Source organism: Bos taurus, chromosome 1 (assembly GCF_002263795.3).
Source record: "Bos taurus isolate L1 Dominette 01449 registration number 42190680 breed Hereford chromosome 1, ARS-UCD2.0, whole genome shotgun sequence".
NCBI classification, from domain to species: domain Eukaryota; kingdom Metazoa; phylum Chordata; class Mammalia; order Artiodactyla; family Bovidae; genus Bos; species Bos taurus.
The window spans coordinates 79,182,626-79,196,371 of NC_037328.1; the positions used below are offsets into that span (position 1 = coordinate 79,182,626).

At 48.2% G+C, this 13,746-nt stretch overlaps 1 protein-coding gene across 8 annotated transcripts in view; it reads right to left on the reverse strand.

The window, feature by feature from the left end:
• The window catches only part of LPP (LIM domain containing preferred translocation partner in lipoma), a 757,855-nt gene extending 746,454 nt beyond the window's left edge, over nt 1–11,401 (reverse strand). For 5 of the 8 annotated variants that reach the window (XM_005201494.5, XM_015471873.3, XM_059884788.1 and 2 more), the window contains exon 1: nt 11,293–11,401. The gene's annotated coding sequence lies outside the window, so the exon portion shown is untranslated. Of the gene's footprint in view, nt 1–3,035 lie in introns of all 8 variants that reach the window. The other 3 variants (XM_005201496.4, XM_005201497.4, XM_059884782.1) reach the window with 2 other exon arrangements.
• Nucleotides 11,402–13,746: the final 2,345 nt, after the last annotated feature.

Below are 13,746 nucleotides of genomic sequence, written 5' to 3' on the forward strand. Positions count from 1 at the left end.
TTCTAAAGACACTGGGCAGAGGATGGATTACTTAGGGGGTTATCATGGAACCAGGGCTTTGGACTCTATGTGTTACCTGCTCAGGACCTGGGGTTCCTCTTGTTTAAGTGAGGAGATTGGGTGACCTCTATTTCCACCAGTGAACTGTCCCTCATATCCACTGTCTCAACTCCCTTTTCAACTTGTATCTTGGGACTAGACCATGACCACACATCTCACCATCTCCACTACCACCACTTTTGAAAGTGAAAATGTTAGTCACTCAGTCAAGTCTGACTCTTTTTACCCCCTGGACTGTAGCCCACCAGGCTCCTCTTTCCATGGGATTCTCCCAGCAAGAATACTGGAGTGGGTTGCCATTTCCTCCTCTGGGGGTTCTTCCTGACCAAGGGATCGAACCTGGGTCTTCTCCACTGCAGGCAGATTCTTTACCATCTGAGCTACCAAGGAGGTCCCCTTTAACCACCCCCTTTAACCATCCATAACCCATCACTTTCCTAAAACACAGACCTAATCACCTCCTTTCCCTAGGTGACTCTCCTATCATAGCACAGTCTTAAGTTCTCAGTCAGCAATCAAGACCTTTCTCAACCTAAGCCCATCCCTGCACCCTCATCTCCATGGCCTTTCTACTCTGCAGTCCATCCCCAATGAATCCAATTTACAAGGATTTGGAATTTCCAGTTTCCAAATTTCCAGTTTCCAAGTGTATGCACTTTGGCCTCCCAGGTGGCACTAGTGGTAAAGAATCAGCCTGCCAATGCAGGAGACATAAGAGACGTGAGCTCAATCCTTGGGTCAGGAAGATCCCCAGGAGGAGGGCATGACAACCCACTTCAGTATTCTTGCCCGGAGAATCTCATGAACAGAGGAACCTGGCTGTCTATACAGTCCAGGGGGTTGCAAAGAGTCAAACACCACTGAAGCAACGTAGCACACAGTACAGCACATGCACTTTCTCACCTACTCATGTTATTTCTCTTGCTCAATGATCCTCTCCTTCTCTATCTCACTAGACAAATCCCCATTCATCCTTGAAGGCTCCATCAAATAACACTTATTATCTGTGAAGTTTCCCCAGAGTCCCTAGAGTTGGTCACTGCTCAATTAGAGCCACCAGATATTTTCTGCAGATACTTTTATGTCCTCTCTTGACTTCTGGAGACAGGGATGGCACAGCATTCATGTTTCCATCCCCTAAACCCAGACTAGAGTTTCACTCATTCATTCACAGGTATACCTGGCATCTCGTGTGGAATGAATGAACACACAGATGCATCAAACCAATAGACAGAGGGGTCTTGAGGGTCCCATCCAGCTGTCATTACTGGCACCCTCCTAGTCTCCAAAGGAAATTACTGCAGCCAAGAAGAGAAATCCAGTTTGGAAACAACCAGAATACAGGAAAACTGACCTGACTTTCACCTCGTTCTAAGAAAAGGTCTCCTTACCCTCCAGGTCACTGCAGTTTGCCTTTCCCACGAGTCAGGGCACACCCTGCCCTTGGGGTAGCAACTCCCTCCTCCAGTTCCTGAAAAGGACTGGTTTTCATACCAAACAAGACAGAAGGGCTAGGTGCCAACTGTTTTTCATGTTTTTGTTTTCTTCCTGGGAATTAAACAAGAAGCATTTTCTCTGGAAATTCATTAGAAGAATAAGTACAGGTTCTTCTGGTGACCTCTTGGCACAGGACTTGGTACCTCACTAGGCTTTCACACTTAAAGCTACAGATCTTCATGAAGGTGGGCTACTGGATGGAAAATAACAGATTAAAAAACCCAGGTAAAACACATATTTGGGGAATTCTCTAGAGATCCCATGGTTAGGACTTCAAGCTTCCACTGCAGGGGCTCTGGGTTCACTTCATGATCAGGGAACTAAGATCCCTGGAGTGGCATGGCCAAAAATAAAAAATAAATAAAATACACACATGGACAGAGATTCGATCTTATTTCTTAACTATAAGTAGCCAGAGCAATTTTAGCTGCCCCATGGAATCTTGGACTAAGCCTTTCTGTCCCTCAATGTTTAATTCAAGGCCCAGCCCCTCCAACAAGCTGCTATACACCTTCCAGACACCTGCAGTAGTCCATCCACACCACTCTCCTGGCACTTCCTTATATTCTAAACAGGTATTAACACATTTTTATCAACCTTAATAAACTCTAACTGCCTACAAGCTAGACTTTCCCTTCAAATATCCTCAAACTTAACCTTTATAAAACTAGTTCACTGAACAAACATTACTTGAGCACATAGCATCTCTTCTGACAAACATTTCTTGGTTTTTACTTTAGGCCTACCCTTATACATACTACTTATACAACCCTACTCAGTACTAACAAGTAGGGTAACCTTCAATCAGAACACCTCTGAGAGTGAAATACTCTTACTACTACAGCAGGATACAGGCATACAGGGATGTCCTGGGAAAACCAGGAAGTATGGTCCCTCTACCTCTGAAGCAAGCACTGTTGCTACAGTCCTTTTTACAGACAGGAAACTGAGACTAACATTAAGGGCAGGATTCCCCTAGAGTTCAAAAAGTGGTCTCCTAGGAACTTCCTTGGTGGCCCAGTGGCTAAGAGTCAGCATTCCCAATGCAGGGTACCCGGGTTAGATCCCTGGTCAGGGAACTAGATCCCACGTGCTACAATTAAGAGTTTGCATGTCAAAACTAAAGATTCCACACGCTGTGATGAAGATCAAAGATCCTACCTGACAAAACTAAGAACCAGTGCAGCCAAATAAATATGTTAAAACAAACAATAAAACAGGCTCCCAAAAATGCCAAGGAACTGGCAATACATATGCCCACAACCATCTCTGAATGGGGTAGGTACCTCTCCCTCCTGGAGCTCTCTGCACCATGGCGACAGAGCTGCTGGTTGATGGCCTGAGTGACTAAGGAATGCTGATCATGGCTATGTCGGGAAAACTGCCCACAGTGGGGATGGAAGGAGGCCAAAGCAAACTTCTGGATTCAGGTGAACCTGAGTGAAACAACCCTGCCCTGTCGTGCCCCTCGTGCTTACCTGCCCCATGAAAGGTTCCCACACAAGTTTCTGAGGAGGGCCTGAAACAGCCCCTGAGTACCAGCCTTCCCTGTGAACTACAGGGGGCTTTGAAGACGGACAAGAGCAATGACTGCAGGAGGAGCTGAGCACAAACCAAACCCGAGAGGCCCAGATGCCGGCGGGGCCTCGGTCTTCGTCTCCACAACAAGAGGAGCTGCCACACATATGCAATGGTTGGTCAGGAGGCTGGTCATGTTCCAGCTTCGCCCTGGAGAGGAATAAGTAGACGCACAGTGCCAAACCCAGGAACCTACAGGCCCGAAACTGCTTCCACAGTAACAGACTCTCACCAAAAGACTTGGATGTGAAGCCGGCAGCAGACAGCCAAGGGGTAGCTGTGGCGATGAAGCAAGGTACAGCCCGGGAAAGCAGGCCACCTATGCATGGACCACCATCAAGGAGAACGCCTGGGTCATCCTCAGCAGCATCTGGGACAGGATCCGAAAGAACAAGTACCGCCCAGATTTGCAGAGAGACCGCCATCCCGAGCTGCTAGAAGTCTGTGATAGGGAAGACAAAGTGGACCTGCCCCACTAAGAGCTCCTAAGTGATCCCCTTCCACCAACCAATAGACATCACCTCATGATACTCGTGCGTGCTCAGCTGTGGCTTTGTGATCCTTTGGACTGTAGCCCACCAGGCTCCTCTGTCCACGGGATTTCCCAGGCAAGGAAATGGCACCCAGTTGCCATTTGATCCAGGGGATCTTCCCAAACCTGGAATCCAACTGGAGTCTCCTGAGTCTCCTGCATTGCAGGAAGGTTCTTTACCTGATGAGCCATCAGGAAAGCCCCTGGTTTTTCTCAAATTAAAAAAAATTAAATAAAAATAATTTTAAAAACCAAGAGAGACTGGGATGGTCACAGTGGAGAAGAAGAAACACTGGACAACCATTCACTGGTGACAAACCATCTCTCCGTGCAGCCTGGAAGTGCCTGTGAATGTCTGTGGCACTCACCCCACTTTGCAACCTGACATTTGTCAACAGTGGTACCCTCTTGAACAAGATGTCTAAAACTGAATAAGTCAGTACACCAAATCTCCTGTCACTTCCCCAGGGAGCACCCTCCATTAAGTAACACAGCTAAGACTTGAACTTGCAGCCTCCCAAGTCTAAATCCCATAGTCTGCTCTAGGAGGACAAGATGCCATTCCTGTGGGCTAGACACTTCACTGGGCACCAAAAATTAGCCGCATGTATCAAGAATCCACCTACCAGTGCAGGAGACAGAAGAGACCTGGGCTCGATCCCTGGGTTGGGAAGATCCCCTGGAGTATAAAATGGCAACCCACTCCAGAATTCTTGCCTGAAAAGTTCCATGGACAGAGGAGACTGGTACAGTCAAGGGGATCACAAAGAGTTGTACACGACTGAGTGACTGACCATGCACCCACTTCACAGTCACATTACACACTACACAACCATTTCACATTGGGGTAGATCATACGATCTATAATCAAAGGTAACTGAGGCTCAGAGATGTTCTGGAACTTCCTTAAGATCACAGGGCTAATGGGTGGCTCAAACACAGGTCTTGGTTTTCTTACCCCCAAAACCAAGTTGGTGATGGTACTCCTGAAATGATAGCATCTGAAGTCCAGACCCTCAGATCCCTCTAGGGCCTCCAACCAGATTCTCCATTGCAGCTACTGTTACTAATTAGCCCATTATGAAATAACAGTTTCTCACCTGAGCATAGGGCTTGCTCAGGACTTTCACATCAATTATCTCCTGCTCACCAGCAAAAGTGAAGTAAAGAGCAGGACAGGAGCTTTAGCTGGGGATCTGATTCTCACACTACCACTTAAGCATCCCAGCAGAGGTTTTTTACCACTGAACTTTTGCCCACGCTCTGGGGGACAAGATTGATCCTGCCGACCCATCTCTTGGATGGCAATTGGGAGCTAAGTAATAAAAACAACCATAAAACACATTCACCACATAAAAAGTGCTCCGAAGGCTGTGAAATGCTAATGGGTTCTATGAGATGGGTTGTGATGGACAGATTTAAGACAGAAAGAAAAAAGAGCAGGATCTACCCTGTAAGGGATCTAATACCTGCAGCCTGAAAACCTTTAGGCAAGCAAAAATAAGTAGAACTAGAAAAGAAATGAGAGTGCGGACAGTCACAGACAAGGAACCTTGAAGTTATCATGGAGTCAGAAGCTCAGTTCTTGCAAACAAGTGACGGGCCTAAGTGGCAGAAAAAGAAATACATCCTCAAACCACAAGGACACCAAAACTGAACTCTCTGAATCACTTTGTTTTCTCAGGGCAAAGAACAAAGTTCAAGCCCAGTAACAAGGATCTCCAACTTATATTCCCTCCCAAATTCTCCCAAGCAAAGCCCCTGGGGCTGGGAGTGGGGTGGGGGTGGAATGGAGAAGGAATGTGTCCAGCCAGGCTCAGCAAAAAGAGAATCAAAAACACCCTTGAAAGAAAGAACACAGGAAAGAGAGTAAGGGCCACGCCCAGCTCCAGCTCAGCTGACAAGGGTGTGACTGAGCACTTCCGTCCTTTCCCTGGGGCCTCAGTTTCCTCACTCACAGAAGGAGGAATAGTGTCCCTCTGGCCATCAAGACCCCAGTCCTCACTTCTAAGGCATAAGCTGCATGCCAGCCTGCCACTTCTGCTGCCTACAAGCTTTGGTGTCCATAACACAGTTGTTTCAGTCAAGGCTGATAAGCTGGCAAATAATTAGAAGAACAAGAATAGGAACTAAGTTCCCTGATAAGATTCTAACAGCAAACAACTTTTTCCCTCTCTGCTGACCTGATGCAGGCTCGGCATTTCCCGACCAGGAACATTTCAGCAGCCTCCTAAGTGGTGTCCCCATCTCTGGCCCTGACCTGCTGTGACTCTGCAACCAGGGTTCTCTGAAACACAGATCTGACAACACCCTCCTTTGCTCAAAGAGTAACAAAAGCCCTCCTGATTCCCACCCACCACCACCACCAGCATCATCTTTAGCTCATCATCCCAGCCCTTTACCCTCTACTCCTCCCTGGCTGGGGCAGCATTAGCACAGAAGTGAAAAGTCTGCTGGCCCTGGGAAACCCTCGATTATGATCCCACTGAGGCCCCATGAAAGTGAGTACTGAGAGAAAATCTGACGAAGAACCCTGACGGTGGTGATTCTGTGAAACAAAATTCGTATTTTATACAAGAGAAATGTAAACATAGAAATTCTTCTCTGCCCTTTGGCCTTCTCTCTCCCCTCCACGTGCACCATGCTTCTGCACTGTGGCTCAACCAGACCTCCCCCACTCAGGAATACCTGCTCAACCATAAAGAGCAACATTCTCCTAGCACCAAGGAGACAACTCCTTACAAAATAACATTCCTTCTTGATCTGGTAAGGTTTCACATGACCCACCAGGATGATGCTTAGATCTGGATTAGCTGTCGATAATACATCATGTGACATACAGCCCTCTGTCTCAAAAAACTTAGAAAACTGAGCCTTGATTTCTAACTGGAGAAGGAAATGGAAACCCACTCCAGTATTGTTGCCTGGAGAATTCCGTGGACAGAGGATTTCTAACGGGCGAAACAGTTCTCAGAACTTTCTGAGATGCTCTTTCAAGTTATAATCATCAAATTTGGCTCAAATAAAACTTTCCAATCCTTTCTTAGATCGACTGATTAATTTTTCATCCACAATTTGCACTTTTCCTTCTATGGAAAAAGAAGAAAGTGGTGAAGAGGCTGTAGATCAGGCAAAGGTTCAAAACTCGGCCATTTCACTTAGTGGTTATGTAACCTTACTTACATAAGCCATCAGGGCTTCCCCGGTGGCTCAGAGGTTAAAGCATCTGCCCGCAATGCGGGGGACCTGGGTTCAATCCCTGGGTCAGGAAGATCCCCTGGAGAAGGAAATGGCAACCCACTCCAGTATTCTTGCCTGGAGAATCCCATGGACGGAGGAGTCCATGGGGTCCACGGGGTCGCAAAGAGTCGGACACAACTTAGCAACTAAACAATAACAAATCTTATTTGACCACACTCATTTACTCATCTGCAAAATGAGATTGATAATCATAAAACCTACTTTGATGAATCGGTATGAGAATTATGTAAGTACACAGTAAATAGGCAAAAATTTTATATGTTATTAAGAAAGAAAGACAAAAAAAACCCCGTGTTTTCTAGCCTCAGTTCTGTGGTTTACCAGTTTCCAAGCATGAATGCCATTAACCCATGGCCAGCCACCCACCCTATTTGTAGAAAGTCAGGAGAGGTGAAGTCCTCATCAATTTATCAATGTCCTTTTCCATTTGTGTGACTTGCCTTAAGAAGCCACTACCATTTTCCTCCACGCATCTAAGCCATCTACAACAGACTCCCATACCACACTTCCATTTCTTCTTCCCTTCTCCACCTCTGCTTCACACACACCTTTAAGACCGTGAATCTCCACCCAGATCGGAGCTTCATGCATGCACCGCAACTTTGCCTACCCTTTCCTCACCTCTTCCAACTCACTTCTTCCAGCCTGGGTGCAGCCTTCCAATGTGGAATTCCAAGAAAAGTCCCCACCCACCGATGCACAAGCTGAGCTAGGACTCCTAAATACTGCCCCGGGTCAAAGTCTCAGCTCCACTCAGTGGTAGCAGTAAAAGTCGCTCATGGACTGTAGCCTGCCAGGCTTCTCTGTCCATGGAATTCTCCAAGCAAGAATGCTGGAATGGTGTGCCATTCCCTTCTCCAGGGGATCTTCCTGACCCAAGAATCGAACGCAGGTCTCCTGCATTACAGGCAGATTCTTTACCATCTGAGCCACCAGGAAGCGCACCAGCTCCACTCAATCAGTTACTAAATGTGTTACTACTCTTCTTCCTGTGGTTACCATCCCAATACCTAATCCCACAGATGCTTCCAGAGCCCTTACTGGGCCTTGTTTTCATATGAATCTCTAAAGAACCCCTTAATGGCCCCTACAACCCACAAGATAAATTTACATCTGCTTACCAGAAAATGAAAGTCCTCCCATTTCTCCATTTCCCACCACTCTGTTCCTGCTGGCCTTTCAAACTTAGGCCTTCTTCCCTACATCTGTTGGCATACGCCTAACAGGTTCATCTCTATCTGTCTTTTTTCCACTTAGGCAACTCATATTTGGCCCTAAAGGCTCTCTTTAGGCACCACTCCTTCTGGTAGCTTCCCTGAGGTTGAACCACTTCAGTGCAACCAAAACATAGCCCTAGAATAGCACCACACACTCACTCATTCACACACACACACACACACACACACACACACACACAGAGGTGCTACCCCAGAACAGGGACTGACCATGTTCTCCTAATCTTTATATTCATAGGGCCAGCCAGTTCCTGCTTCACAGCAGGTAGGCTCCAGAACCCATGTGCCTCATCCATTGCTCCTCTCTTTCGGTGTAATAGCAGCGTGCTCCATCCTCTGTTTTTATTATGTTACCTGGCATCTTCTATCCCCCTGCCCATTTTCTATTTAATGCATTAAATCTGTGGGCTAACAGAGCCTCCCAGTCATTGTGAGTTACACTCTGCCCTTGGTCAAAACTCCCCAAAATAGTTCTGAAATTAAATTCCATCTGACTCTTCCTATTCCCAATTAACCCATGCTAGTTCCACCGCAGGGTAGCCACATGTTAACACCCAGAGTCAAAGTTCTGGGCTGTTATTTTGAGTTCATTTCTAATTAACTGGATGACCTCAGGCAAGAGATAAAATTGAGATGACAGGGTCACCAGGCCCAATTCTCAGGGGATTTTTGAGATTCAAATGGAATATTTGATGGAAAACTTTTATAAAGTGCAAAGCACTGTACATTCATAAAGGGTATGATTAACAAATTTTATCAGCTCTAAGCTATCAATGGTAAAATACACAGTTACCAACTTAGGACAAAGATCTCAACTATGACACATTTGTGATTATAAGACAACCCAATGTCACTGATATAAAATGTGAAAAAGTATATTTTTTCTGATGTAATACAAGTTATCTGTCTCAATAAAATAAAGAATCTGCCATAAAATTTTCACATTTGCCAACAGCATGTAGTAAGAAGAAATATATGTGGAGTAAATGAGCAAACACTCACTGATAATTCTTAGGCCAGATTATTGCCTCTCTCACTGCAATGGGCGGCAGAGGGTTACCCAGTGCCAGTTCTTCCCTTCTTACTCATGTCCCAGCCTGCTCAAAACCCTCAAATGATGACTTCAAGTCATATCCATGCCTGGCATTTTTAAGGACCTTCATAATGAAGCCTCCTGTCCCATCAACCACTGTCTGGAACTGACTGTTCACTGGAACACGTCCCGCCAAGAAGGGTCCTACTCTGTCAGTTCCAATCATAGTAACCAGCTCAATAGCAGTTTCTCCTCCTGCCAATCCTCAAAGCCAGGTCCAGGCCCACCCACTGTGTAGGAGGAACATGACCCTGGGTGGCTGCCTGACCCAAGGGCCCAGGTTTGCACCCTCACTATTCAGACAGCTAACCCCAATTACTTATTTCTTACCTAGAATCTATACTCTAGTTCTAAAGCCTGGGTGCTGAGGTTGGAAGTCTGCCTAGCAACCTTTTGACTGACCCTAGGGCAGACAAAGACCCTGAAGGAAGAAGGCTGGTCATGGGATACAGAGAACCCTACTGAGAGTTCTGGCCTTCCACCAGCTACCAAAATTTACTGTAGACTTTAGAACTGGCATCCACCTTCTCTGGGCCTTTATTTATATTTCCCTATCTGTAAGAGCAAGGTGGGGGTGAGGAAGGAGGGGAGGGGAGTTGGAGGGAAGAGGGTGTTAGCTGCTTTTTCTCTTTCCACTTAAAGGCTTTCTTAAAATGCTCTTGTGTTCAAAGAGGTAGGCCATTAAGTCACTAACACCTTAGTAAAAATGAGGCTTATTGGGAAGCAAGCAATTTAGAAAGCGGAGTAGGAGACAGAAAGAGGGGATCGGATACAAAGTTAAATGAGTCTGGTACTAGAAAAGAAGCTCAAAGGTGAAGCTAAATTTTTGCATTTTGGGTTCAGGGTGAGCAGGCAGTGAATCACTGAGAAGGGAAAGGAAGCCAGAAACATCCTTCAGCTCCTCCAGCACCCCAAAGTCCCAAAGACACCCCTCTGTCCCAGTGCACTCAAGCACAATTCCACTGATTATCCCATCTTATGTACCCACGCTGCCCCACCCCGTGCCCCCAGCACAATAACAGTTACAGCTTCATCTCCACTCTCCACACTTGAGTCTTCTCTGTCTCTGCAGTTCCCTCCAGCACATGCCCTCATTCCTTGTCCCTAGTCATTAACTTCAGAAAAAACCCCCATCCTTCAAAAGCCTCTGATCCCTCATGAAGGACCAGGAGACCAAACTCCAGTCTCCAAGCCCCACCCCGTGCCTTTTCCCCAGGACTTAGCACCTTCTGTCTGGGGTCAGGTTCGGTTCTTCGGTTGACTGAGCGCTTCCTGAGGGCAGAGTCTGAGCCCTAAAAGCCTCTGGACCCAATAACCCAGCACAGGGCGGCACACAGTGAGTGCCGGAGAACTGCTTGGAGAAAAGGAACCAGGAGTCGGGAGCCATTTATTTTAGTTACGGCTCTGCCTCTAGTGAGAGACTTTGGGGAGACTCGGCTCTCTAGGCCTCAGTTGCCCGAGCTGGGAAATGGGGGAACTTGATGCCTGGGTTCCTAGGCCCCTTCCCCAGTGACAACTGTGATTCCACGAAAGCGCAGAGCTGCTGGGTGTGGCCCCGCCCCCTGGGAGTCCTGAAAAGCCCGGGCAGGGGGCGCGCAGGGAAGGCCTCCAAGCCCGCCCAGCCCCCGGTCGAGGCTTCCCAAAAAACTCGGGGTCCCCCTCCCCCACGCGTGCACCCCGTGATCGCGCCGCGGCCGGCACTTCCGCACCGCGGGCCCTGCGGCCCGGGCCGGGCGCGCGCTGGGTGCCCTGCGCCCGGCTCTCCTGCCACCCCGGAGGCGCTCTTGCCGGGGAGGGCTGGGGGTTCCCGAGGCGCCCGCGGGCGGAGGGTGAGGGGAAGGAAGGAGGATTTGCAACAATACCTCGGGGAGGAGGCGGCCGGGGCAGCGGCGGCGGCGGCGGCGGCTGGAGGCGGAGGCAGCGGCGAAGGAGGAGGTGCCCGGGCACTCCCCCTCCCATTGTCCCCAGCCCCGGCCAGGCCCGGCCCCGCGCCCCGCACCGCGCCCCGCGCCCCGGGCCGCGCAGCCAGCCCTTACCTTGCAGCGACCAGCTCTCCCCCGCTCGCTAAAGCTACTTATCCCGGGAAAGCTCGCGCGGGGCCCGGGAGCGAACCCACAGACAAAAAGTGAAACTTCGGCAAGGCTGGAGCGGCTGCTGGTTGGTGCCTTTCCCCCTCCTTCCTCCCACCGTCCCCACCCCCTCCCCTCGGTCTCCCGTGCGGTGCCCTGAGAGCTGGAGGCTGACGTCAGGACGGGCCTGAATTCCTGACTTTGCCTGCACGCATTTGTCCATGTAAGGTATGGGAAGGCGGGTGCCCGCGGGGCCGCGGCGCTCGCCTCCGGGGGAGGGGGCGCCCACCTCGGGGCCGTGGCCCGGCCCCAAGGTGGGTGCACCGAGGGCGGTGGATTTCCTGGGAGGAAGAGAAGACGCGGGGAATGCGGGGAGCTTGCAGAGGAGGAAGGGAAAGAGGGAGGTGTGGAGCCTTTGCCTGCCCTGGAGGAAGAGGAAGGAGACGTGGAAGGAGGAAGCGGCCGGGGCGAGGGGCTACTGAAAAAAATGAGGGAACCTGTGTCCACTGTTAGGGCGCCAGACTAGGGGGTTGAGTCCGGGTAGACGAGCTCAGCCGTGGAATCCCCCTGCGAGATCTTGCTCGTGAGCCCCGCCCCGGATTCCCAGCAAGGTTCAAACGTACTGGATGTCGGAACTGGCCCCGACCAACTTCCAGCCCTTCCACTTCACACGGGAAATCTGAAGCTCTCGGAAGAGAAACGACTCGTACAAGGTCATGCCCGCCACAGATCCCGGCGCGGGAGCCAGATGCTCAGTCTCCCAGCTATGTTCCTGTCTGCAGGCAGGGGCCCGACTCCCTCCTTCCCGCGGACCAGTTAGCCCGGCTGGATGTCAGAGGGCAACGCGGACCACCCTGGGAAGAGATTTGGAGCTTCCCCGGGCCCCGTACGCGGTCAGTTCCTGGAAGGTTCTGATTGCCAATGAGCACTGCATAGCCATGCTGATCAGTTTCTTCAAGGCAACTCCTTCCATCCAGTGCTCAAATAAACGAAGCCCTGGAATTTACTTAACAGCCCTATCCAGAAACCCAGACTTCGTGCTTATAGCTTCAAAAAAAATCTACGAACTGGGTGAATTAGTTTGAATAAAGGCAAGACTGTTCTTGGAAGGTTTGTGTAGGACTTTTTGCTCTGATATTTGTAAATGTGAGCACCATGTGAGGGGCCTATCCTGTGCATCAGCCATTGCCTGCAAGGCACGCCGAGGCTGGAGACTCGTTTCCTTGTACTTCTGTCCTGCTTCCTGATGTCTAAACTAATCATTCCTCACCCCAGCGCATCGTAAAAGCACATTCTCCCAGGTTTATAAGGTCTTCATAAAACAAATTGTAGTCCATCGTTGACATTTGAGGTAAAAAGTCAGGCAAAATAACTTAACCAACACAAAAACAGCAAGCAACTTGAACCCACCTCCGGTGTCTAGGTCACCTGACTGATCCCATGATTTTTTCCACCCAAGGAGGAGGCCCTGATCTCCTAATTCATATTAATACATGTTGAGAGTACACCATGAGTTACTAATTCGTGAAATCTCCAAAACTTGGTTCTTTTGGGATTTGGTGTGACTTTTTTTTTTTTTAACCAAGAATTAAACAAATGCAGAAACACATATTTTTGCACTTAACCATTTATTAAGCATATTCTTTGTGCAAAGTCTTTGACTTCACACATTTCTGCTTCCAAATTAATCTCTCTTGCTCTCAGTTTCTCATCTATTCATACAAAAATATGAAAATAGAGAAGTTCAGTAATGAAATATTTTTCTTTGCAACTGGTATAGTTTGAAATAGGAAATGTGAGCTCCTAAAGACATTTTGTTCTGGGGCTTAAAAAGATTATTCTCTTACACCACAATTCACTTATTCTATCCTCAGTATTTCAGCAAACGACATTCTAAGTGGTACTGTATAATATGAAAAATTCCTGGTATCACTCAAAGTAAGAATGGATTCAACCATTCCCCATCGGATATAACGGGACTTGACCAGCATTTTTTTTTTCCTTCCCCAGTAACCCACTTATAAAGAATAATAGGGTTCTAATGAGGATTAATAAGATTTAATAAGGTATAATTAGAGCCATTCATTTCCTTCATCATACACATTGTAAGAGTGCTGTGTTAGATCCAGAAATGCTCCTAATTATGTTGAAACTGTTGTATGAGTGTGTTGGGGAAGATCACTGTGTCACCCCTCCTGAAATATTTATGAAATGCTCAGGTGGGCCTGATGTTAGCACAAGTATTATATAAAGTTAATCACAAAAGATAATTTCTACTCAGGAGGCACTCACCAGGAGTGTAAGAGGCAAAGTCATAAATTGGATGCTTGGCGAACTGCATGCAGTCTTGTCATCAGTGCAAACTCAAATCAAAAGCCTCATTTTCGTGTGCTGATCTGATTTCTTTTGTATTCACACTTC